We start from the raw sequence: 26,584 nt of genomic DNA on the forward strand, positions 1-26,584 counted from the left end.
GATACTATATATAGAAAACCCTAAGGAGTCCACCAAAAAACTCACAAATGACTTCAGTAAATTTTCAGGATACAAAACTCAGTAAATTTGTAGGATACAAGATTAATAATTTAAAAATCTGTTGCATTTCTATACACTATTAACAAACTATCAGAAAGAGAAATTAAGAAAACAATCACATATAAAAAATAATATGATACCTAGAAATAAATTTAACTAAGGAGACATAAAGCCTGTACTTGAAAAAATGTAAGACACTGATGAAATAAATTGAAAAAACAAACAAACAAATAAATGGAAGTATAGACTGTGACCATGTATGGGAAGAATGAATATTGTTAAAATGTCTATACTACTCAAAGCAACCTATTCAATGCAATTCCGATCAAAATACTAATGGCATTTTTCACAGAACTAGAAAAAATAGTACTAACATTTATATGGAACCACAAAAGACCTCAAATAGCCAAACACTGAAAAGGAAAAACAAAGGTGGAAGTATCCCACTCCTCAATTACAAACTATACTACAAAGCTTTAGTAATCAAAACAGTATGGTACTGGCAGAAAAACAGACGTAGATCAATGTAACAGAATGGGGCGCCCAGAAATAAACACATGATTATATGACCCATTAAACGATTGCAAAGGGGGCAAAAATATACACTCCATAGAGACCACGTCTTCAACAAATGGTGCTGGGAAAACTGAACAGATAAAAGCAAAAAAGAAACTAGACCCCTGTCTTAAACAACATACAAAAATAAACTCAAAGCGGATTAAAGACTTAGGTGTGAGAACTTACATCATTAAAATTCGAGGAGAAAACATCGTTGACTCTCTGATATCAGTCATAGCAACGTTTTTTAGCAATGTCTCCCAGCGCAAAGACAACAAAAGCAAAAATAAACAAATGGGACCACATCCAATTAAAAAGCTTCTGCACCATGAAGGAAACCGTCAACAAAACCAAAAGGCAACCTAACAAATATTTTCAAATGATGTATCTAATAAGAGGTTAATATCCAAGATATCTAAAGAACTCATACCACTCAAAATAAAAAAAAATCTGATTTTAAAATGGGCAGAGGACCTGAAAAGGCATGTCTCCAACGAACACATACACATGACTGAGACACATGAACACACAGTATCACTAATAATGAGGAAAATGCAAATTGAAACCATGGCGAGATATCACCCCACACCTGTCAGAATGGCGATCGTCAATAAAAAAACAAACGAGTGCTAGTGAGGGTGTGGAGAAAAGGGAGTCCTCATGCACTGCCGGTGGGCTTGTAAACTGGTGCAGCTACCGTGGAAAACAGTATGGAGGTTCCTCAAAAAGTTAAAAATAGAGCTACAATATGACCCAGCAGTTCCACTTCCCAGTATTTCTACAAAAAACTCTCCAAACAGTAATTCAAACACAGGTATGCACCCCTGTGTTCATTGCAGCATTATTTACAACAACCAAGACATGGACACAAACTAAGTGCCCATCAATAGACAAAAGGAAAAAGCCGTGGTACGTATATACAACGGAATACTAATCGGCCACGAAAAGAACACAGTCTTGCCACTGGTGACAACATGGATGGACCTGGAGGGTAACATGCTAAATGAAGTTAAGTCAGACAAATAGAAATACCATATGATCTCACATATATGAGGAATCTAAAAAGACAAAATAAATGAAAAAACAAAACAGAAACAAACTTGTAGATACAGAGAACAAACTGATGTTGCCAGACAGTAGAAGGGTTAAGGGGATGGGTGAGAAACATGAAAGGGATTAAGAACAAACTGCCAGTTATCAAAATCATCCCAGGGAATTACGTGCAGCTGAGGGGTATAGTCAGTACCACTGTAATAGCTGTTACGGTGTCAGATGGATACGAGACTTACGGGGGTGATCACTTTGTAAGGTATACAATGTCTGACCATTATATTGTACACCTGAAACTAATATAATATCGTACATCAACTGTAACTGGAAAAAAAAAAAAACCAAAAAAAACCCCGTTAAACCAACCTTGCAGGCCTTGGGTAGCCCCACATGGCCATGAGATATTTCTATACATGGTCCAGTTTCCTTCACAATTTTTATAATAATTTTTGCATTTATGCTCAGAAGGGATATTGTTGCATAGATTTAAAATTGTTTTGTCTGTTTTTTCCCTTTAAGAGTAATGCTGTCCGTTTAGAGTAAGTTGGAAAGTATTCCATTCTTTTACATTTCCTAGACAATTGTAGAATCTGTAGTATGTTTCTTTAATCTGAAGCTATACGGGCTCAGAGTTTTTTTCTGGGAAGGATTTTAACTACAAATTCAGTGTATTTCATTAAAAAGGGTTATTCAGATCATCTACTTCTTGACTGAATTTTGGTACTTCGTGCCCTTTAAGAGAACTACCCATCGGATTTAAGTTGTCAAATGTACAAGCACAGATATGGGGATATATATGCACATTCATTTTTATAAATTCTCATTATTACTGTAATCTCTGCAGAATCTCGTGACGTCCCTTCTCACGTTTCTAGAGACTGGTATTTGTGTCTTTGCTTTCTTCTTTGCTTAATCAGCCGATCAGTTTTCAGTTCTAATCATTTTTCTCTTTATATAATCATCCACTTACAATTTTATTAATTTTGCTCTTATCTTTATCGCCTCCTTGCCTTTTCTTAACTGTACGTTTCACTTGCTCTTTTTTGAAGTTTAAGGTGAAAATACAGTTGACTCTTGAACAGCATGAGGGTGAGGGGCCGTCAGAAATCGGTGTGTTACTTTTGACTCCCCCAAAACTTGGCCACTGAAAGCCGGCTGCTGCCTGCACGGCTGGCCGAGAACGCGGCCCTTCCGTTAGCGCACAGCCGGTACGTCACGTGTACTGTCCACTGCATCCTCACAGCGCGGCGAGCTGGAAAAACCCGCTCTGAGCAGCTCGTACAGAAGAGGCTGCACGAGCGGCACTGCACTGTGCTTCCTGCGGCCACAAGTTTATGCCATTTGTTTACAAGGTAGGCCATCGGTCTATGGATCAATACTGTCTGATGTGCAAAAGACTGTAGGTGCACAACTAACACCAGACATCAAAAACGGTAGCGTGGAAAAAAATTCGTATTTATTTAAGCTTAATGACTGATCGTGAGGCAGCAGCGATAGGATCGCTGTGTGGTGGCCTCGCGGACAGGCGCAATTGCTTCAAGTAGCCGAGCCCAGGCACTAACGAAGGAATCGTCATAAAATTTTATGGCGTTTAGAGTATTGGACATGTTCATAATACAGGATCAGAAACATTGTTACATTAGAAGAAACGCCTGTGATGCTAGACTGATACTCAGTTTCCCCAATTACCAGAGACAAAAGCCTACTGTCTAGTAATGCAACTCCCTGAAAGCAGTTACAAAACAGTAAACACACTACTCGTTTACACCAAATGCCACTCACCTTATGCCTACGTAAGGAGTCCATCTGCTCTCCTAGAAGTCTTGCCCACGATGTTCCGCACGGTGACCACTTAGGTAACGATGGCAACGCACAACGTCCCACACAGCTCTTGGGCTTTCTGTGCAGACGCTCCTGCAACAGCACGGTGAGCGCTCCCTCCGCGAAGTGGAAGTGGATCGTCATCAAGGTCTTTCATCATCTCTTCTTCCCGTTGGGGAGGCGGAGGCCAGACAGGAGGGTTGGTGCTGTGGTGTCGGGGTGGAGGGAGGAGGTGGGGGGGAGGCCGGAGAGGCAGGAGGCAGGCACACTCAGCGTGACTCTCTGGAAACACATGGTCATTTCCGTTTGGCATATTGCTTTTCCATTTCTCCAAAAACCCTTCTACACAGTACCAGTTCTTCCACCATCTGCTTTCCCTTCAGTGCCCACGTTACACAACAAGGCAAAACCAGTCTCGACTAACCAGAACCCGTCGCCAGGCTGGCCAGGTCGCGGCGACCTCTGGCTCCACTGCTTCTCCGTCTGCTCGGTCGTCGTCGGGCTCTGGCTCGGAAGCACTCCTCTCCATCAGGTCCTCGTCTGTGAATTCCCCTGGTGTGGCACCTACTTGCTCTTGAATTTCTCCAAGACCCACGTCTCGAGACCCTTTGCCCTCCGCCTTAGTTTCATACCCACAATCTATTTCATGATATTTTTGATTGGCTCCTGGAAGTCCTGAGAAGTTATGCACGACATCTGGACACGGTTTACTCCCAGCAGGAACTGACAGGTTCAGACTTGATGGCGTTTGTGGCCTTTCCTACGACGACGATGGCATCTTCAATGGCGCGCGATCGATCCTTCCAGACTCTCAAGGTGTCCTCTCTATCGGGTTCTCTTCCGTAGCACTGGCAATCCTTTCCACAACACTGTGCGCAATGAGCCTCGCAGGTCCTCTCATCGGTGGGCTGAATTGGACACGTTGATGCTTTCGGTGTTGACCTCCTGGGGTTCTGGGTGGCCAGGGACATTGTCCACTATCCAAAGAACTTTACAAGGCAGTCCAGTCCCTCACACGCAAGGTCCTTTCTGACTTCAGACACAAAGCATCGATGGAATCAATCCAGAAAAAGGAATCAATCCAGAAAAGGGGTTCTCCTCGTCCAGGTCTCCTTCTTGTCCAACCCAAAGACTGGCAGCTGGTGTCCATCTCTCCTTCCGCACTCGGGCGAGCAGCTTCACAGGCCAGGGCAGTCCTGATGGTAAACCCGGCTTAGTCTGCACACAACAGTAGAGGTAGCCTGTCCCTTCTTCCGTCCGTCCTGGCGCTCACTTCTCTTCCACACTGATAAAGTCCTTCTGGGCAGTCTCCCTTCTCAATACTCGCACCTGCATTTCAAACCCGTCCTGGCCGTTACCCTTTCTCCTCCGTCATTTCCTTCCTGTTTTCCCAAACTTGTCTGCTGCCTCTTAGCCACCAGAAGCTGCTTCCTTTGACATCTTTCAAGCAAAGCTCTTTCTGAAGTTACCCAATCGTCCTTGGCGGGCCTGAAATCTTGCAGCTCTAGATCCTTCCTCTCCCTTTTGCTTTAAGTTGTCAGCTAACGACTTCGCTTTTTCTGGATTCATGGCAGAGTTGATAGGTATGCCTCTTTTTATTGCAATCCTGCACCCACATAAACGTACTTCCAATACAAGATAAAAACGTAGTTTGAAATAGGGCAAGGTCTTCGTGCCTGCTCACGCAGCCGCTGTGACCGCTTCCCGTGTTTCCTTTCCTTTCCTTTACCATGGTCCTGGCACTGGATCCGTTTACCTTGAACTGTGGGACAACCACCGCTCCACGCAGACAACCACCGCTCCACACCTCCATCTACAGCACACAGCCAGCAACTCAACTTCCTCTCGTCACGAGGTGACTTTTCCCTCAGGCGCATTCCCAGCATCACTCAGGCACTTCCTGTGGGTCCCATGGTGTTACTCAAGGTTTACGGAATTGCACTGAACACAATGAAAAATACACGAGAACCACAGAGATCACTTTTTACTGCAACAAGCAATGTACTAGAGAGACAAAGTGCTCATGCACAGATGATCAGCATCATGCTAAGGCCTCCAAAGGGAGCTGCACAATTACTATACGAGTACAGTGCGTACTACAGGTCATCGAATGCGTTATGACTAACGCTGCTTCTTTACGTGTGTGTTTCTCTCAGCTGGGGCTGGCACCATGTATGGGCTGTAGATGTTTGTGTGCGTGAATTTTAACTTTTTATAATACATCTATCTGTGCATATTTTACGGTATTAAATAATAAAATTGACTCGTATGTACATATATTGGATGCATTCATGACATACCTAACTTTAAAAACAAAACTTCTATATAGTTCATCTAAAAGTTTTTTTCAGACTGCCACAAATTTCAAAAAAATTGTACAAAACATTGATTGAAAAAAACCTATATATAAGCAGATCCATGCAGTTCAAACCTGTGTTGTTCAAGAGTCAACTGTAAAGCCATTGGTTTGAGATCTTTCTTCTTTCTAATATAGACAATTTTAGTGCTATAAATTTTCTTCTAGATACATCTTTACCAGCATCTCATAAGCTTTGATATGCTATGTTTTCATCTTTATTCAGTTCAAAATACCATTTTTTTTTTTTTTTAGGGGAGAAAGAATAATTTTATTCATACTTATGATTAGACCATTACTACATTTAAAAGTTTTTTCTTTTTTATTGAACTTATTGGGGTGACGTTGGCTAATAAAATTATACAGGTTTCAGGTGTACAATTCTATGATACATCATCTTTACACTGTACTGTGTATTCACCACCCAAAGTCAAGTCTCCTTCCATCCCCATTTATCCCCCCTTTACCCTCTTCTACCTGCCCCACGCCCCTTTCTCTCTGGTAATCATCATGCTGTTGTCTGTGTCTATGAGTTGGGTTGTTTTTTGTATGTTTTTCTTAACCCCTTAACCTTTTTCACCCAGCCCTTCAATTTCCCTTCAGTGCATGGGATGACACCCAACCAAATGAGCCACATGAGCCAGGACCCCACTGAACCAAGCTGGGGCTGGACCTCTGATTGATATCTGACAACAATCTCACAGTCCTCAGAGGTTATGCTAGGTAGAGCATTGGTCTAGGTAGAGCAGTTCTTGACCAATCAGCATGTCTATAACCGCGTTACCTGCCTAGGGGTTATTTGTATTAAGAAGACAGAACACATCACAGAAACTGGCAGTCAGGCAGGCTCCTACACTTCTGCAGACACACATCTCTGTATGGGGATGGCCCCGTTTGGGACATGGCGATGATGAAATACACAGAAGTTAGAACAGAATAAACAATGTTGCAGGAAGTGAATGGCAAGATTCACCACTTTGATGACTGGAGCACAAAACCATCGACACCAAGAAAACTCTGTCCTATTGACAGGGGAAGGGCACATAATGGGAAGAGAATCACAGCTGTTTAATACTTAGTCACCTTTCTATTCATAGATGAGAGGTTTTCCTATAGACCCTGGGAAGGACACGCTGAAACAAAATCAAACAGAGTCGTAAAGATAAGAAGCCTGAAGCCCAAATGGGCCCATCACTTGGAAAGAAGGTAAATCTTGTGCACAGATCAAGGACAGGACCTGTCTGAAAGTCAACAGTAGTGTCTCGGTGCTAATTTTTACAAGGAGAGAGATAGAGAGCAGACCCTGGGAACTCATGTAGTTGTTAATTTCTTCTCCCCCCAATCCCACCCTTTGACCTGATTTAATGCTGGCTTGAGCGGAGATGTCAGGGCAATATTTTCAAGGTATTACACCCATTGCCCTCTCTGATTAGTGAACAGAGATGGGTGGGGCAATTTCAACGTGGAACTAACTCCCACAAATAGGACACTGTATCCACCATGATCAAATTATATCCTGATAGAATTATAAGCAAATGAAACACTTGCTAAACTATACCATACCCTAGGCCATTACAGAGATATAAAATTATCCCAAAGTAATAAAATCATTTTGAAGTATGTTTTCTCATAATATGGAATTATTAGAAATCAGTAATAAAACCCAACAGAAAAACCAAGTGCTTGGAAGTTAAGCAATGCCCTTCTAAATAATCCATAACTCAAAAATAAATCAACACAGACATGAGAAAACGTATTTGCATGAGCAACAGAAAAGACGCAAAACGCCAACTTAGGCTAATGCAGCTGAAAAGTGCCTACAGGGATATTTAGAGTAAAAAACAACATAATAAAACTGTAAAAGGCCCCCAATCAGTATATTTGTCAAGAATCTAGACAAAGAAAAGAGACATCCACCATAACAAGAGTACATTTCTAACCAACTTACAGCAATAAATTTGCTGTTTCAAATAACATTTTCATCTGACCAGGAGCAGCATGGAAGGTTCTTGTCACCCCACCTCTATGTCTGAGTCCCATACTATTGCGGGGGAAGCATAGAGCCGTTTACTGAATATACATTATGCTGTATAACTTGAGACAGTAACCCCACCTCCATGAATCTGTGAGTCTACGAGCTGGTAACCAACATACAAATAGGGGTTTGTGAGAATACGCCTTTTAAGTAAAATCACGTCCCACGGTTCCTGCTATCCCTAAGCCTGCTCAAAGATTTGTTCATGATTCGAGTACTAGAGCTTATGTCAGTATCTGGCAGAGTTAATTTTCTCTTTGATCTACGATATTCTTTAAAGTTGTTACTCAGTGCTCTAGAATTATCTTCCAAGGTTCTAAGAGAATAAACGGAAATAAGTGAACACTATGCATTTATTTGATAGATTCCAGGACACAAGCTGGCCAAGTAAAAGAGCTCACTCGTCCTTAGGGCATTAATCATTAGGTTCCAGGCAACACCCAGCCTTCAACACAGCTCTTAGGTGTGCATATTTCAAGTTCCAGTAACAAATAACATTATGATATTTCCACATCTCTCCAACTGCTACTGCTAACATAGCCTTTTTTTTTTAACCCCAAACAGTACTGACATTTGAACTATTTTGTGTTTCAAAAGAAATATTGCAACTTTTTTTTCCTCAAAGCAGTTGGCCCATGTTACAACCTTTCAACATTCTATGAGACTTCTGACTGCACCACATCTTTGCCAACAGTTGAGGTTATCAATCCTTATTGTGTGTTTTTATTAAATTTATTGGGGTGACACTGGTTAATAAAATTATATATGTTTCAAGTGTACAATTCTATGATTCTACATCTGTATATTCCACTGTGTGTTTTACCACCCAAAGTCAAATCGTCTCCCGTCACCACGTATTTGACCCCCTGTACCCCAACGCTTCTTCCCTCTGGTAACCACCATACCTCATGTCTGTGTCTATGAGGTTTTCACAGCAAAAGGAATTACAATAAAACAAGAAGGCAACCAACCCAATGGGAGAAGATATTTGCAAACAACAGTCCCGACAAGCGGTTAATATTCAAAATATACAAAGAACTCATGCAACTCAACACCAAATAAACAAACAATCCAATCAAAAAATGGGCAGAGAGCCTGAACAGACACTTCTCCCAAGCAGACATAGAAATAGTCAACAGATACATGAAAATAGGCTCAACGTCACTGCTATTAGGGAAATGCAAATCCAAAGTACAATGAGATACCACCTCACACCTGTTACAGTGGCTGTTACCAATAAGACAGGTAATAACAAGTGTTGGAGAGGCTGTGGGGAAAGGGAACCCTCAGTCACTGCCGGTGGGAATATAAACTGGTCCAGCCACTACAGATAATCATATGGAGGCTCTTCAAAAAATTAAGAATAGCCCGGCTGGGCATGGCTCAGTGGTCGCACATTGGCCTAGGATCCAGGAGATTGCAGTTCGATTCCCGGTCAGGGCACATGCCCGGGTTTCAGGCTCGATCCACAGCAGGGGGCGCGCAGGAGGCAGCCGATCAATGACCCTCTCTCATCATTGATGTTTCTATCTCTCCCTCCCCCTCTCCCTGAAATCAATAAAGATATATATATATATATACACACACACATATATATATATACACACACACATACATATATATATATATATATATATATATATATATATATATATATGAACAGACTTACCATATGACTCAGCAACCTCTCTTCTGGGCACCTACCAAAAAATCTGAAAACATTTACTCACAAAGACATACGCAACCCTACGTTCATTACAGCATTATCCAGCATTATTCACAGTGGCCAAGACATGGAAACAACCAAAGGGCCCTTCAATAGAGGACTAGACAAAGAAGATGTGGGACATGTACACAGTGGACACTATTCAGCCATGAGAAAGGATGGAAAACTGCCATTTGTGAAACATGGATGGACCTTGAGAATATCACGCTAAGTGAAATAAGTCGGATGGAAAGGCAAGAGTCATACAATGTCACTCATGTGAGATATAAAACTGGAAGTAACAAGTGAACAAACAAGGATTTCAAACATGCAACTTTCATCATGTGAAAACTACACGGTCTAAGGTCAACAAAATTTTACATACAACGTCCCATGCTGGAAAAAGAAACAATTACTCCATGTTAATCTTCAAAGAGGAAAGGAGAAATGGAAATAGAAGGTAGTGTGACCACAAAAACCTTGTGAGTCATGAAGCCTCTGTTCAGAAATCTCAATAATGAAACAGACGACGAATCTGATATTTTGGCATATTTGGTTTTCACTACGGTAACTTTCGATCCAGTATGAAACTGCTAAAAATTCTCTCAATTTCTCCATTTTTCTTTCCATCAAAGCAAAAAGGAGTTGAAATGGAAGAAGGAATTATAAACATTCGACGACGCAGGAGAGCTTGGTGAGGGTCTTAATGAGGAAGAGGGGACGTCACGAAAAGACTTTCAATAAGGCTCTAAAGGTTAAGGGAAGAGATCCCAGGACATGCCGCAGAACAGACGCCACATAAATTTCAAAGGTCTTGGTCGGGTACTCACCCCTTTTCTCTGAAGTGACAGACCTCATTTCAGCGCTCTGTCTCAGCAAAAATGACAAAAAGGAAAGCAAAGACAGGGTCTTAGAAAATCTCCAGTGGCAAACACAAAAAACTACAGCTGGTGCCATTGCTGGTACGTAACGGGCAATGCAGGAGTCCCTCGGTTTCAGTCCAACGTGAATGATCCAGCCCAGTGGCTCGTCCCCTTCCCAATTCAATATTTTTAATGTGCACATTCATTACTGAAGAACATACTTTCTACATACAAGTATCAATCTTCGACTCTGTTCAAAGTGAGCAAAATGAGGCAAGTCTGGAGTAGGACACTAGGCTCAGTTCTGAGAGAAGGGACAGGCTGGCTGCTCAGCGCTGCACATGCTGTGGCGGAGGGGTCCCCAGACAGGGCCAGGCTCCGACAGTCTCATTTGTCCTCTTACAGGGCCACTCGTCTGGACCTCAGATTGCCATCTGTTAGGAGTCCCTCAGCATCCTCAGACTATTGTGCTCATCATTGATCTAGACAAGAGCCCTCTAGATGATTAAAGAGATTTTTAAATCAACCACGATTTTTAAGATTAAATGAGGTAGCAAAATAATCTATAGTATGATTATACTACAAATACAAGAAGCATCTATGCTCCCGGTGTTCCAGATAAAGGTAAAGATCAGTGCTTTGCACACTTGGTTTTCACTACAAGATTACTTTCATCCAATACCAAACGGTAAAAAAACATGGGAAAGATTCCCCAACATGATTTAGGTGACTTAAAAAAAGGGGAAGAGCCCTGGCCGGTATTGCTCAGTGGTTGAGTGTTGTCACATGCAACGAGATGGCAGGGTTCAATTCCTGGTCAGAGCACATGCCGGGGTTGTGGGCTCGTTCCCCGGGTAGGGCATGTGCAGGAGGCAACCGATTGATGATTCTCTCTCCCTCTCCCTTCCTCTCTCTCTAAAAATCAATAAAAACCTATATATATATAAAAGGGGATGAAGCAATAGTGAGGATTCCTTGGACCATATGGGGACACTCACACAAAAAAATAGCTATCATAAAAATATTGATGCTCGAGCCTCTGAAAAAGTGCACTTGCAGAATCTGAAATACTGACATCACTGGTCATAAAACACATAAAATTCAAAAGCATCATGTTAGCTACCTTGGCTCCCTGAAGGTAACTTGCTCACTTGCAGGACCAGCCACTTTGAAGGTGACCTGCAGCAAAGCATCACAAACAAAACAGATCAGATCAGAAGATGCACTCAGTTAACTAAAATCCAAGCACAGCCTCGGTTCTGTTTTAATGAACCATCCATTCAGCCCTCGCCACCAACACTGCAGTTGTCATGTTTGTCATTTCATTTACTAACTTGTTTTCTCTCTGAATCCTTTGCTTTTCAAATAGCCCACTAACTTCGTCTTGACCATGGATCCTGAAGTGGCCCTGAGATTCAGTTCCAGTCCGACTCTGCAATAGTCTAGGGACAGTCCCGCCCACCAGGGCATCTGGAAGAAACATGCCCTCTAAGCCCCTGGTAGTAAGCCCATCATGGGCTTTGGTGTGGATAGAGACTTGACCCAGCCCTGTCTGGCGATGGTCCCAGAGGCAGTCACATGTGCCTGGTGAGGCAGCGGGAACTATGCCTGCCTGCACCCTCATAACAGATCTGCGAACCATAGACCCAGCTGTAAGCTTGGGAGCAACCATGTGACCCGGCTCCAGCCTTGCTCACCTGTAATTCCAGAGGCAGCCCTATGCACCTGGGGACCTGGAAGGAAAAAATCTTTACCTCCTGAAACCACTCTGCAAAGGAAAAAAATTAGGTATTTTTTCCTTCAAAAGCACAGACATCAGCCCTGGCTGGTTTGGCGCAGTGGTCAGAGCACTGGCCCGTGGACTGAAGGGTCCTGGGTTTGATTCTGGCGGAGGGCATGTACCTGGGTTGCAGGCTCAATCCATGGCCCCTGTCGCAGCAAGTGCGGGAGGCAACCAATCAATGTGTCTCTCTCACGTCAATGTTTCTCTCTCTCTTTCACTGTCTCTGAAAAGCAATGGGAAAAATATCCTTGGGTGAGTATTTAAAAACAAACAAAAACATGTGGACATCGGTGCAAGTCTACAAAGATCACTAAGTGTCAGGTAAGCCAGCAAAACCACCAGAAACCGATAAAGCGTCAGTAACCAACCTCCAAAATGGAGCTTTATGGATGACCTGACAGGGAAGTCAGTACCTTTGTTTAAAAACATCTCAGCGCGTTTCAAGAGCACAAAGAAAGTCAACTCAATGAAATCAGGAAAATGCTACATGAAAAGACATCCACTCACCTTAAACACGAAGGCAACGACCACCACCTTGCCCAATGGTCACACTGTAAGACACAAAAAGAGAAGAGAAGTTTGAAAAACTGGCCTCCACTGGGGACTTCTAGGAGGAACTAGGAGGCACCAGAAACACCTAAGAACACGAGCAGGTCGTGTTCAGGGACAGGTGATCGAGGAGAGGCACAGGGGATTCTCTCAAGCAATTGCTTGCCTCAAGAACCCATTCCCACTGCTCTGGAGGAGGAGAGGGCTCCCCAACATGTGCCACCAAGTTGTCACCTACATTGGGCCTCAGCACACTCACACTGAAACTTATTTTTAAGTCATCATCTCTCTTCGAGACTATGAGTTCTCATCATTGACCCAACAAAGGCGCCTCGCAGGTATCGGTACAATGGCTCCCATGCTCACCAGAGATGTTTCCTGGAAGTGAAGAGAGCAAGGTGGCCTTGACATCCGCATACTTCCAACTCGGAAAGAAGCCTGACACACACAGCCCAGGAGGCTCTAGGTCAAAAGAAAACCATTTCCGGTACTATGACCTGCAGGAAGAGAAGGAAGACAGTTTCTAAATGACCTATTTTTTCAACCTTGGAACTGAAGCTAAAAGCAGGGTGCTCATTTATGTGGTAAAGATCATTCTAAGAATGAATGAATGAATGAATGGAGTAAATAAAGGAATAAAGAAATAAACCAATGGAAAGATTTCCTTTCAAATACCAACTCAAGACACTCAAAAATAATCTGTCACAGAATTATTACTACACCCATAGCATTGGTGATGAAAGGTGCAGAGAGGCCACAATGCTCATTCCTGGGGTTGAAACAACACGTTGGAAGAAAGTCTGGGGGACCTTACTACTCATCATGAAGCAGAGAAGGGCACCATGAAGTCACACGCGATTTATTCCACAGCAAATGGGTATCTGCACACCTTCAACTCTGCTCACCTGCTGTAGTCCAGGCAATGCCCACCCACCGTGGAAACTTGCAAGCCGGGCCCAAACACCAGCAACACACTCTGAGGTCAGAGTTCCCTTACCTATCTGAGCACATCCCTCAAGAAGCAATGCACGTGTTTCCTGGCCGCCATATACAGCAGCAGGATGCTTCATTTTGGTGCAAACTGACTTCAAAGTGAGGATCCAACAATGATTTTGAAATCTCCTCAATATCCTGACTATAGACATTGGTCCAAAAGTGCATTTCCATATCCGGAACCCTCAGTTTAGGGCACAGGGATCAGGAGAGGAAACACAATCAATGGCGCCCCCGTGGCCTGGGTCTGGTCAAGCCTAAGATGTCCAAGAACCAACAAAAAGATACATGATTCGGAAAAGCCCCCACTTTGGTCAGTGGACATGTTGTCAACTCATCCTCTTGTAAGACATCACATTTATTCACCCCAAGCTCAACCCCTTTTGGCAAAGAATGCCCATGGGAGACGTCACTGGCGCTGTTCTATCTCCCGACCTCACGGGCATGGTCCTCCTTCACAGGAGGACCTAGAGAAATTCCAACACTGACCACCACATTTAGCATCCATTAAGGATTGGAAAGCGACTGTCCTTAGGCTCTGCACACATGTGACAGTTTCTTGGGATCCCACTGAAATAAATCTTCATCCCCTATCAGTCTGGTTCATTTCAGATAGGATGGAAATCTTTGGCTTTTGATTGGCCCATAGCCTGCGTGGACACTGAGATTTCAGAGAGCACACAAATGTCCCAAGTGCCTGAAAGCAAGCCTCCTGCTTGGTCTCCCAGGCACTCTGGTGTAAGGCAAAAGACATCCACTCACCTTAAACAGGAAGGCAACGACCACCACCTGGCCAGATGGTCACACTGTAAGACACAAAAAGAGACAAGAAGTTTGAAAAATTGGCCTCCACTGGGGCCTTCTTGGAGGAACTAGGAGGCACCAGAAACACCTAAGAACACGAGCAGGTCGTGTTCAGGGGCAGGTGATCGGGGAGAGGCACATGGGATTCTCTCAAGAAATTGCTCGCCTCGAGAACCCAACACCAGTGCTTGAAGGGAAATAAAGTTCCCAACATTGTGGGTCACAAATTGTCACCCACACTGGGCCTCAGCACACTCACACTGAAACTTATTTTTAAGTCATCATCTCTCTTCGAGACTATGAGTTCTCATCATTGACCCAACGAAGGCACTTCACAGGCATTGGTACAATGGCAGAGTCATATGCTCACCAGAGATGTTTCCTGGAAGTGAGGAGAGCAAGGTGGCCTTGAGATGTGCATACTTCCAACTTGGGAAGAAGCCTGACACACACAGCCCAGGAAGCAACAGGCCCAACAATGACCTTTGTGGGACAACGTGACCTGGAGAAAGACAAGGAAGACAGCTTCTAGATGACCTACTATATCATTTTTGGAACAGAAGCTAATGCATGGTGCTAATTTAAGTGGTAATGATCATTCTAAAACTGAGTAAATAAATAAATAAATAATAAAGAAATGATCCAATAAAATGCTTTGCTTTCCACTATTGATTCAGACACACAAAAATAACGTCATTTGATTTATACCACATACTATCACAGCATTTGTCATGAAAAGTGAAGAGAAGCCATACTGTTCAACGTGGCATTTAAACAATAAGTTCTGTACGGAACATGTGCAAGGCCTCCTGCTTATGCTAAAAAAGAGAATGACACCATGAAATCACACGTGATTTACTCCGTGGCACAGAGATACTTGGGCTATCTCAATTTTGCTCACTTGTAGTAATTCCAGGCAATTCCTACCCACCATGACAACTTTCATCCCGGGCCCAAATGCCAGCCACATACTTTCTGTTCAGAGTCGCTTTCCTATACGGTCACATCAACAAACAAAAAAGGCAAGTATCCCCACTGGGAAATAAAACAAGACCCCTCATTTTTCCACAACTGGAAGTCAATCAGAAGATTCAACAATGATTTGAAATACTGTCAAAATCCTGCCTACCACCATTGTTTCAAAAGTGGATTTTGATCTGACATCTAAGTTAGGGTAATGGAAACAGGAGAAGAAACACTATCAATGGTGCACCAGTGGCCTCATTTTGGCCAAGCAAAAGAGGCCAAAGAACCAACAAAAAAAATACAGGATTTTCAAAACCCCACAGTACTGTCAATGGACATGGGGAAACCCTATGGTTGTGTAAAAGATGATAGTCAGTTATCCCAAGCTCAACACTGTTTGGCAACAAAGGACAATGGAAAAAAATCATTGCTGCTATTCAATTTGTGGACGACATGGGCTTGGATCTTTTTGACAGAAAGATCATGTGAAATTTGAAAATGGCCATGATTTTCACCTGTTAAAAATGTAAGTTATTGGTTTCAAGTACTACACAATTTGATATAACTGTTGTTCAGAATCCAGTTGAAAAATAAATTAGCCACTGTATATTCTGACTAATTTCAGATAGAAAGGAAATTATTGGATTTTTGTAAGTGCCCATGCCAAAAACTGGCAGTCAAAAAAATGTTGCTGGTATCAATACAGAGTTTTAAAACAGCACACAAACATCTTTACTACATAAAACCAAGCCCGCTGCTCAGTTTCACATTCTATGTGGTCTCTATCCAAGACAAGACATCCACTCACCTTAAACACGAAGGCAATGACCACCACCTTGCCAGATGGTCCCACTGCAAGACACAATGAGAAAACAGAAGTTTTAAAAATTGGCCTTGAGTATGGGATTCTGGGAGGAACCATGTGGCACCGAAAACACCTACAAACACGAGCAGGATGTGTTCACGGGCAGGTGATTGGGGAGAAGCACATGGGATTCTCTCAAGCAATTGTTTGCCTCAAGAACCCATTCCCACTGCTCTGGAGGAGGAGAGGACTCCCCAACATGGTGCCACAAATCTGTCACCTACACTGGGCCTCAGCTCACTGATTCTGAGGATTATTTTTAAGTCATCATCTCTCTTCGAGACTATGAGTTCTCATCATTGACCCAACGAAGGCAACTCGCAGGCATCGGTACAACTGCACATTCATATGCTCACCAGAGATGTTTCCTGGAACTGAGGAGAGCATGGTGGGCTTCAGATCTGCATAGTTCCAACTCGGAAAGAAGCGCGACACTGACAGCACAGGAAGTTCAGGCCCAATGAAAATCTTTTTTGTAAATATGTCCTGGAGAAAGAAGAGCAAAACTTCTAAATGACCTATTTCATCACTCTTGGACCTGAACCGCATTCATGTTGCTCCTTTATATGCTAACGATCATTCCAAAATGATCACCAGATCATTGTGATATAAAAAGTGAATAAATAAATGCATAACAATTAAAAAAATGAAAGGCTTTGTGCTATTGATTCAAGTCACAAAAATTAAGTAGGCATCAAATTATTACTACACACACACATATTCTTTTCTCAAGAATGGTAAAGAGAAACCACACTGGTAATCTTTGCCATTAAAAAAATAGGTTTTAAACGGAACACTGGCTGAAGCCTACTGCTCGAGCTAAGAGAGAGAATGACACCATGAAGTCATACATGATTTCCTCTGTGGCACAGGGACATTTGGACACATTCCATTTCAATCACATGCTGTATTTCAGGCAATACCTACCCACAATGAGAAACGTCAAGCTGGGGCCTAACACCAGCCATATACTTTCAGGCCAGAGTTCCCTTACTTACCTATCTGACTACATCCCTCAAGAAGCAATGCAAGTGTCCCCTCCACAGTAGCTACAACTGGACATCTCACTATGAGCAAACTGAGTTCACAGTGAAGATGCAACCATGATGTAGAAATATTCTCAACACTGTGCCTATCACTGCTGGTGCAAAGGTGCATCTGTGTGGATAGGTTAGGGGAACCATAACCACAGAGGAAACACTATCAATGTTAAACAAGTGGCCTGAATATGGCGGAGCAAAAGAGGTCAATGAACCAATAAAAAACTGGGTATAAAAAAGGCAACAACCATGTCAATCTACAGGGTGAAACCTTGTCGTTTTGTAAGAGATCACATTCAGTTATCAAAAGGTCAACACTTTTTGGCAACCAACACCCATGGGAAGGGATCACTGAGCCAGTTCTATCTATGGACACCATGAAATAAACGTTTTTAACAAAGATCTTGTGAAATTCCAATATTTAGCATCCATTAAGGATAGGAGAGTGATAGCCGCAAGCTTGGCACAAACTCATGTGACAGTTGCTCGGAATCCCACTGAATAAGAACTTAGACCCTAATAGTGTAATTCATTTCAGATAGGAGGGAAACTGTTGGCTTTTGATTGCTCCCATGCCCGTGGACTGACTGTCACAAATATTGTAGCCTCTGTGGATATTGAGGTTTCAGAGAGCACACAAATGCCTTGATTGCCTGAAAGCAACGCTCCTGCTTAGTCTTGGGTACTATCTGGTCTCTATACAAGACAGAAGACATCCACTCACCTAAAACATGCAGGCAACAAGCACCACCTTGCCAGATTGACACTGCAAAACACAACAAGAGAAGGGAAGTTAAAATAATTGCCTCTAGTATGGCCTTCTCAGAGCAACTAGGAGGCACCAGAAACATGTATGAACATGGAATTGAATGGAGAGAAGAACATGTGATTCTCTCAAGCAATTGTTTGCCTCAACAACTCAATTCCATTGCTCTGAAGGAAAAGAAGATTCCCCAACATGGTGCCACAATTTGTTACCCACACTGGGCCTCAGCACACTCACACTGAAAGTTATGTTTAAGTCATCATCTCTCTTCGAGACTATGAGTTCTCATCATTGACCCAACGAAGGCACTTCGCAAGCATCAATACAAATTCACATTCATATGCTCACCAGAGATGTTTCCTGCAACCGAGGAGAGCAAGGTGGCCTTAAGATTTGCATAGCTCCAATTCCTAGAGAAGCCTGACATCAAGAGTCCTGAAAGATCGAAGTCAAATGAAAACTGTCATCTATTAGAAATATAGGAGTTATTGGCCTCAAGCTCAATAAAATCTGACACTACAGTGGCCTAGAATTCCCTTGAAAATTAAATGACCCCCTTATATTTGGACTAATTTTATAAAAAATTATTAAGACTATCCTAGGTACCCATCCCAAAAACTGAAAGTGCAAAAGAATGTATCCACTATCAAGACAGACTTACAGACAACACACAAACATTTTTACTACAACCAAGAATGCTGCTTAGACTAAAGTACTATCTGGTCGCTATACAAAACAAAAGACATCCACTCACCTTCAACATGAAGGCAACGACCACCATCTTGCCAAATGGTTCCACTGCAAGAAAACGAGAGGAGAGACGTTTGAAAAACTGGCCTCCAAAGGGGCCTTTTCTCAGAGGAACTAGGAGGCACCAGAAACACCTAAGAACACGAGCAGGCTGTGTTCAGGGACAGGTGATCGGGGAGACACACATGGGACTCTCTCAAGCAATTGCTTGCCTCAAGAACCCATTCCCACTGCTCTAGGGGAGGAGAGGGCTCCCCAACATGGTGCCACCAAATTGTCACTACACTGGGCCTCAGCGTAATCCTATTGAGCATGATTTTTAAGTCATCATCTCACTTCAAGACTATTTGAGTTCTCATCATTGACCCAACGAAGGCGCCTCACAGGTATCGGTACAATGGCACGTTCCCATGCTCACCAGAGATGTTTCCTGGGAGTGAGGAGAGCAAGGTGGCCTTGACATCCGCATACTTCCAACTCGGAAAGAAGCCTGACACACAGAGCCCAGGAAGCAATAGGCCAACGAAGACCCTTGGGGGACAACATGACCTGGAGAAAGACAAGGAAGATGACTTCTAGACGACCTATTACCTCCCTCTTGGAACACAAGCTAATGCACCATGGTTATTTATGAGGTCATGATTATTCCAAAAATAAATGAATAAATGAATGAATGAATGAATGAATGAGTAAATAAAATAAAAAAAATAAATCATAGCATAAAGAAAGAAACCAGTATTAGGCTGAGCACTAATGATTCATGGCAACCTATAATCACACAATTTTCACCTCACACACACATAGCATTTGTCATGAGCGATGAAGAGAAGCCATCCTCTCATCCCTGTCATTACAACGATAGGTTCTAGACCAAGCAGCAGCAATAAAGGCATCCAAATTACAAAGGAAGAATTGTAAAAGTCTCTGTTTGCAGATAACATGATCTACAGGTAAAAACTACCAAGGACTCCACCGAAAAACCACACAAAACACACACCTGTTAGGACTAATAAAGGAATTCAGTCAAGGTGAAGGATACCAAAGCAACATAGGAAAATCAGCTGTTCCCCTATACAATGAGCTCTCCATAAAAAAGTTAAATAATCTCATGTATAATGGCACCAAAAAGAGTAAAATACAGAGCGATAAACCCAACCAAGGAAGTAAAAGGTCTGTACACTGAAAACTGTAAAATGTTTATGACAGAAATCAAAGATGAAATCATTATATGAAAATATGTGTCGCCCCGGCCGGTTAGGTTCAGTGGTTAGAGCATCGGCTGGTGGACTGAAGGGTCCTGGGTTTGATTTTGGTCAAGGGCATGTACCTGGGTTGCAGGCTCCATCCTCAAGCCACTCAGAGGCACGTGTGGGTGGCAACCAGTCGATGTGTCTCTCTCACATACATGTTTCCCTCTGTCCCTCCCTTCCACTCTCTCCGAAAAGCAATGGAAAAAATATCCTGCCCGGCCAGGTGGGGCTCAGCGGTTGAGCCTCAACCTAGGATCCGGGCGATCTGGGTTCGATTCCCGGTCAGGGTACATGCCCGGGTTGTGGGCTCGATTGATGGCTCTCTCATCATTGATGTTTCTTTCTCTCTCTCTCTCTCTCTCTCTCCCCCTCTCCTTTCCTCTCTCTGCAATCAATAAATATATATTTAACAAAGAAAAAAAAAAAAAACCCCTCGGGTAAGGATTGAAAAAAAAAAAAAGAAAGGAAATGTGTCTTAAGTTGAGGAGTTGAAAGAATGAAAAGAATGAAAGAATTAATGTTGCTAAAATGTCCAGATGACCCAAGCAGATCTCCAGCTCCAATGCAACCTCTATCAAAATGGCACTGCCGTTTTTCCCAGAAATAGAAAAAAACAAACAAACCCAAATCCAAAATATCATAACAAGCCAAAAAAAAAAAAAAAAAGCCCCCCAAAAGTCCAAGAAATATCGAGGAAGCACAGTAAAGCTGGAGGCTTTGCACGTCCCTACCTGAAACTACAGCACAAGGTTACAGTTATGAGGACGGCGCAGTGCTGGCCCCGGAGCAGACGCACCGACGGACGGACGGACGGACGGACGGCCCAGGCGCCTGGACACGCGGTCCGCTCTCCTCCCCCGGGGGCCCCCGGGCGCAAGGCAGGGCCAAGTCTCCCCAGAGCCAGTCCTGGGAAACCGGACACCCACGTGCCCGAAGCAACGGAGCTGGCCCGCAGGTCACGCCGCACCCCAAAAAGTCAGCTCGAAGCGAACTGAAGACCTGACCCCGCGAGCGCGCGAACCGCGCCCCAGCCTGACCTGAGTCTGCGCGATGGGTTTTTCGGTTTTTTTTTGGATATGAACCAAAAGCAACAAACAAGCGGGACCACGTCGTACCTGCGAAAAAGCCTCCACGGAGCAAAGCGACGCGTGAAAACAAGTGAAACAACAGAGCGAGGGCGAGAGGGCGGGAAGCAGGGGCGCTCCCGGGGGGCGACGGCCCGGGGCTGGGGACAGGGCGGCGCCGCGGTTACCTCGCGCAGGCCCCGGGGAGCACGGGGAGCATGGGGGTTCCACCCGGTCCCCGGGCCGTCCCCAGCGCGGCCCCAGCCCCCGCCCCCCCTCCCGGCGCTGGGGGCCCTCTACCTGCACGCGGGCCCGCGGGGGCTGCGGCCTGAGGGCCCGCGGCGGCTGCTCCGCTGCCTGAGGCCAGCGCGGCGCCCCCCCCCTCCGCCCCCCGGGACGGCAGCACCCACGGCCGAAGCCGGCGCCCAGCTGCAGGGACTCGGCCGCGCCCGCACCTTGAGGTGCCCGGAGCCTCTGCGCCCCGACCCTGCAGGAGCGTCGGCGCTGCCCCGGAGCATGCGCAGGGAACCACCAGCGTGCGGCTGTGCGCCTGCGCACGCAGCCAGGCGGGGCGGGGCCGGCGGGAGGGCGGGGCCAGGCGGGGCGGGGTCGGCGCGGGGCGGGGCTTCCCGGGCCCCGCCTCCTGACCCGAGGGCGTGGCTGGCGCAGGAGGGACCGCGCTGCGGGTGCAGGCGGGTGAACCAGCCACGTGGCGAGGCGGCGCGCACCCTAAATGGAAAGTGGGGACCCGGGGGGTGGGGGGGGGGAGCGGGGGCCGCCAACGCCGCGCATCACCAGGAGGGACCCTGCTCGGCCTTAGAAGGAACCGACCCCCGGACTCGGCGTGGGGGGCCCGGGGGGCGCTGCGCGAAAGCAGGGGGTCAGGGGAAGGCAGACACCGGGTGACCTCACTTGCGCGTGGGATCCAAAGAGCAACATAAACGACCAGTGAGACTCATCATCGATGTTTCGCTCTCTCTCCCTCTCCCTCCTTGTCTCTGAAATCAAAATATATATTTTTATTTTTTTTATTTTTTAAAAAAAATATCTTTATTGATTTCAGAGAGAGGAAAGGAGAGGGAGAGATAGAAAGAAACATCAATGATGAGAGAGTCATTGATCGAGCCCACAACCCGGGCATGTGCCCTGCCAGGAATCGAACCCCGATCACCTGGATCCTAGGTCCATGCTCAACCGCTTAGCCACCCCCGGCCGGGCCAAAATATATATTTTTTTTAAAAAAAGAAGAAAAAAGAAACTGCGTCTCATGGGCACTATCCCTAAAAATAAATAAGATACCAGGGAGCTCCTAAGTTTATTGATTTTCACATTCAGGGGCAAATAAACATCTGATCTCAGTCCTCTGGCTGTGACGGCCAGGATCCTGGCATACTCCCAGCCCCCAAATTATTCACAACTATAACATGGAAAACCTGAAGTCATGGAACAGGGTTGAATCTACTTGGGGATTTAGACCCAAAGAAATACTGCACCATAAAAATACCATGGAGTCATAAAACTGCCAGATTTAAGTTCCGCAAGCTTAGGCGCGAAGCGAAACTCCTCTGATAAGGGTCACACCGTAGGCATCGCCCATGGAGATGCAGCCACAGTGACATTCGGGGCTGAAAGAAGGGACCCACATCCCCTAGAGGCGCGTCTTTCCTCGTTCGAGGGGCCATTTGGGATCTGTCAGTTACCAAAGGCAGCCCTACTCCAGGTAAGGGGGCATCTCCTGGCACATGTTCCACAAATACAAGATTTAAGAAAAGAAGTGACACATAACTCCTAAAAATTATGAGAAGGAAACGTGAAAATCTGGTTAATATGAAAGCATCACTCACTGGGAAGGGGACAGAGGTAGATGAAGCACAGTTTCCTGCAGAGTCATCTGAAGCCCAGGCGCAGAATTTCTACTCTAAAGAAGTTAGGAAACTCTCCCCGCTCCCCCATCTGGGGTGGTGACCCCGGCTGGGCCCCCGAGGCATCCTGGGGAGCATGATTTTTACGTCATCACATCTCAAGACAAGATCTCGTCCGTCACTCAAACCACGGCAGCCCCACAGCTGTACCTTCTTTGCCCTGCAATGTCTCACCAGGGGGTGGCGTCTTTAATCTCTGGTCCCAACGGTACTGAAGATCTGAGGGACTCACCGCAGGACTAGGTAGTTAAGGGGGCGCCGGGGGAGTGGGATAAAGGGTCCTCTTTCCCATTCGTTTTTGTCACCGAGGACAAGATTAGGACAGTACTCAAAGGTGAGCACTCCATCTCTTGTGTCCGCATTGCTCGTGGTTCTGCAGCTCCGACACGAGGAATGTTGCCTGTCGTAACTCCGAACAGCCGCCTCCCTTAGTCCACGGGCCGGCGACTCACCGAACAGTCAAGTCCGAGCAACTCGGATTCCTTGTCCTCAAGAACACATCAGATTTTACACAGAAACAAGATCTTACTACGAACCAGTGCTTGGCTGGATCTTCCAGTAAACCAGAGATGAAAAGCGTGGCCTTGCTCATAGCCTGAAATTTCCCCCCTAAAATAATAAAAGCTAGATGTCAGGTATCAGGCTGCGCATCATTTTAATTCAGTCTCCCGTACGAGCAAAGCATATACCTGAATCTCAAACTTCTGGCTCCCACTGCAGGTCCTTCGATTATACGGAGTTCATTTATGACACCCAACTACCACGAACCTTAGCAAATTCAGAATCATCTACCAGAAACGAATTTAGATCTAACCAATTACATACCAACTAATCACAAGATGTCTCAATTGAAAGCAAAGCTCAGGTATAAAATAAAAGTTTTTCTCATGAGGCTCCTATCTTCTGAGTCACTCGCGAAGAATTAGCCATGATAATATCCATGTTTCCTTAAAGAATAAACCTAAATAAGGTAGAGACTAGATTTATTCGTCCAAAGGTCTGTTTGGAATTTCAGTTAACCCTGGAACAACACGGCTTTAAAGTGCAAGGGTTTTTACTCGGATTTATACTTATACTTGGATTTTTTTCAATTGGCTTGTGCAGTTCACATGCAAGTTTTTCCAAGTCGGCTTCAAGGCCGAGGATCCTCGTATGCAAGGGGCCCAAGGCCGGGCCATTCTATGCAGATTTCCCATTGCAAGGGAGGTTAAGGCCCTAACCCCCTACTGGTTAAGAGTCAACTGTGTATCTCTCTCTGTTAACCATTGAAGGGAGGGGAATTCCAGATTAATTTTATTTTTAGTAATTCTCCCTCTACCTGTTGTTTTATACCTGATCTTACCAAAGATTCCTCTTTCAACTCAACATTGTAAACCGATGATTCTCTCCTGTGCTGAAGAATTTTTTAGCTTAGCTCTTTAGTGTCTCATTCTACACTATTTAGGTATTTCTTACCCAGCCCTGTGCCCCCGCAGAATTTAACAGAGCAGCATCTTGCCTATTGGTCCAGCTCCAACTAACATGGTCACTCTTGTCTGTGGTCATTCATCTTTTCCCAAGAAGTCCCCTGCAAGGGCGAAGCTTATACACTCAAACCCCTGCCATCCTGGGACCATTTCATATTCCCAAGGTAAGGCCAAGGGCATGAACATAAAGACAGCTCCCCCGGCGAGGCTCCCAAGCTACAAGCTACTGGCAGGCTCTGCATTTCCTCTGCCCCGGCATCTCCCGTTGGTTCGCTGTGAGCATACGCCCTCCAACCTTGGATGGGCGCTCTGGTTTCAGATTTTCTGCTGTTAGAAATGGTGCCACCACAAGCACTCGGGTATACGTATTTTAGGGTGCACATGTATGAATTCTGGTCTACTGTGCACCTGGGAGTAGGGTAGTGGGCATGAGTCTTCTAAACACACATATAGTTAGGTTTCAATTTTTTTTTAAATATATATTCTAGCAAGTGTTTGTTGCTGGAAAGACCCTTCCCCTCCTGGCTAGTAACCTTTCATATGCTTAATATCCAGGAAAACCCTCCTTTGGGAGGCACCTGTTTTCATGCCTCTGTCCCCCTTTTTAAAGGTAAAGATTTACTGTGCTTTTTGGACAATGGTCTTTCATTGAATATCCGTTTTTGCCAAACAAAAGGTTTCGTTCTGATGCAAACCTTCTTCAATGTCTCCCATTGTGGTCGGTGCTCTTGGTGTCTAACTGGAATCCTTTCCTGTCACTGAAATAATGGAAACATTTCCTGTGCTATGCCCAAGAAGACTTTCAAATAGGTCTCCTTTCACCTACAAATTATTTGTGTGGTGCTTTTTTTTTTTTTCTTCTATCTTCACCAGAGGATATTTTTTCCATTGATTTTTAGAGAGTGAAAGGAAGGGAAGGAAGGGGGGGAGGGAGAGAGAAACATCCAAGGGAGACAGACACAAGGACCAGTGGGGCCCAACCGGGGCAGGGACCAAATCTGCAACCCAGGTACCTGCCTCTGACCGGGAAGCACATCTCTAACCACTGAGCAGACTGGCCAGGGCTCTCTGTGTGGTTTTAAAAAGTGTTAAAAATTTTGTTCATATTGACGTCCGACATGCCTACCACCAACCACTGAACAGATCGCCCTCTGTGGAGCCTCGATTATAAATCAAGTAACCATATATCTGCTGATTTCTTTGTGGAGTCTCTATTTTTACCCTATGAAGCTAATCTTCAATCTTTTTGTCAATACAGTCTTAACGGCCGTAACCTTATAAAAGGCTTTGAAATTTTGTGATGAAACTTTACTTTCATCAAGGCGACCTTGGCGGCTGCTCGTTGCATCCTATATACAGGGTGGCCCCCCAAAATGTACACACACTTTAATAGCTGATCGTTCACTTTTGAAAATAAAGTGTATTTTAATAAACGCTGCCCTTTGTAATCATTCAAAGTGTGTATATAGATTTTTCGGGGACACCCTATACTTCTTGAAATCGGACTGACAATTTCCAAGAAACCCAATGGCGTAATATTTGGAATGATACTGCATTAAATCTTTACAACGACATGGGGGCAGAATTAACATCTATGTGTAATTGAATTTGCCGACCTGAATATGTAATATTCCCTTGTTTGTAAGGTATCACTTCCTATCACTCATGCTTTATAGTATTGTGGGATCTTTTCCTACGTAATCGCGATTTCTGATGTTCCTGAAAATGTTATATTTCTAAATTTTCACTCATTTCACACAGAAATACATTTTGTTGTACTTATTTGCTTATGGGATAACTTTGCTAAATTAGCTTCCTTATTTTAATTACGTTCAGATTACTTGGCGGTATATAGGTAGGTAGCTACAGGCATAAAATATACTAACACACACGTATATATGGACACGACTTTGTTTGT

General features: G+C 44.4%; 1 protein-coding gene and 6 non-coding genes across 7 annotated transcripts in view; all 7 read right to left on the minus strand.

The window, feature by feature from the left end:
• Nucleotides 1–9,526: 9,526 nt before the first annotated feature.
• The window catches only part of LOC107527349 (uncharacterized), a 39,395-nt gene continuing 22,337 nt past the window's right edge, over nucleotides 9,527–26,584 (minus strand). Inside the window, exons 7-18 of the mRNA XM_087829173.1 lie at nucleotides 19,383–19,513; nucleotides 18,969–19,012; nucleotides 18,563–18,649; nucleotides 18,173–18,214; nucleotides 16,765–16,894; nucleotides 16,352–16,395; nucleotides 14,948–15,079; nucleotides 14,536–14,579; nucleotides 13,147–13,277; nucleotides 12,739–12,782; nucleotides 11,572–11,627; nucleotides 9,527–10,452 (exon numbers count right to left, since the gene is read on the minus strand). The gene's annotated coding sequence lies outside the window, so the exon portion shown is untranslated. The remainder of the gene's footprint in view (nucleotides 10,453–11,571; nucleotides 11,628–12,738; nucleotides 12,783–13,146; nucleotides 13,278–14,535; nucleotides 14,580–14,947; nucleotides 15,080–16,351; nucleotides 16,396–16,764; nucleotides 16,895–18,172; nucleotides 18,215–18,562; nucleotides 18,650–18,968; nucleotides 19,013–19,382; nucleotides 19,514–26,584) is intronic.
• On the minus strand, nucleotides 10,866–10,932 carry LOC148090669 (small nucleolar RNA SNORD109A). The gene has a single exon (XR_015716433.1). It is a non-coding gene; the product is annotated as a small nucleolar RNA SNORD109A (small nucleolar RNA).
• Nucleotides 13,022–13,100, minus strand: LOC148090670 (small nucleolar RNA SNORD115). The gene has a single exon (XR_015716391.1). It is a non-coding gene; the product is annotated as a small nucleolar RNA SNORD115 (small nucleolar RNA).
• On the minus strand, nucleotides 14,819–14,897 carry LOC148090671 (small nucleolar RNA SNORD115). The gene has a single exon (XR_015716392.1). It is a non-coding gene; the product is annotated as a small nucleolar RNA SNORD115 (small nucleolar RNA).
• Nucleotides 16,636–16,714, minus strand: LOC148090672 (small nucleolar RNA SNORD115). Its single transcript, XR_015716394.1, has one exon. It is a non-coding gene; the product is annotated as a small nucleolar RNA SNORD115 (small nucleolar RNA).
• Nucleotides 18,434–18,512, minus strand: LOC148090673 (small nucleolar RNA SNORD115). Its single transcript, XR_015716393.1, has one exon. It is a non-coding gene; the product is annotated as a small nucleolar RNA SNORD115 (small nucleolar RNA).
• LOC148090674 (small nucleolar RNA SNORD115) lies at nucleotides 19,252–19,332 on the minus strand. The gene has a single exon (XR_015716390.1). It is a non-coding gene; the product is annotated as a small nucleolar RNA SNORD115 (small nucleolar RNA).

Source organism: Miniopterus natalensis, chromosome 22 (genome assembly GCF_054644295.1).
Source record: "Miniopterus natalensis isolate mMinNat1 chromosome 22, mMinNat1.hap1, whole genome shotgun sequence".
NCBI classification, from domain to species: Eukaryota; Metazoa; Chordata; class Mammalia; order Chiroptera; family Miniopteridae; genus Miniopterus; species Miniopterus natalensis.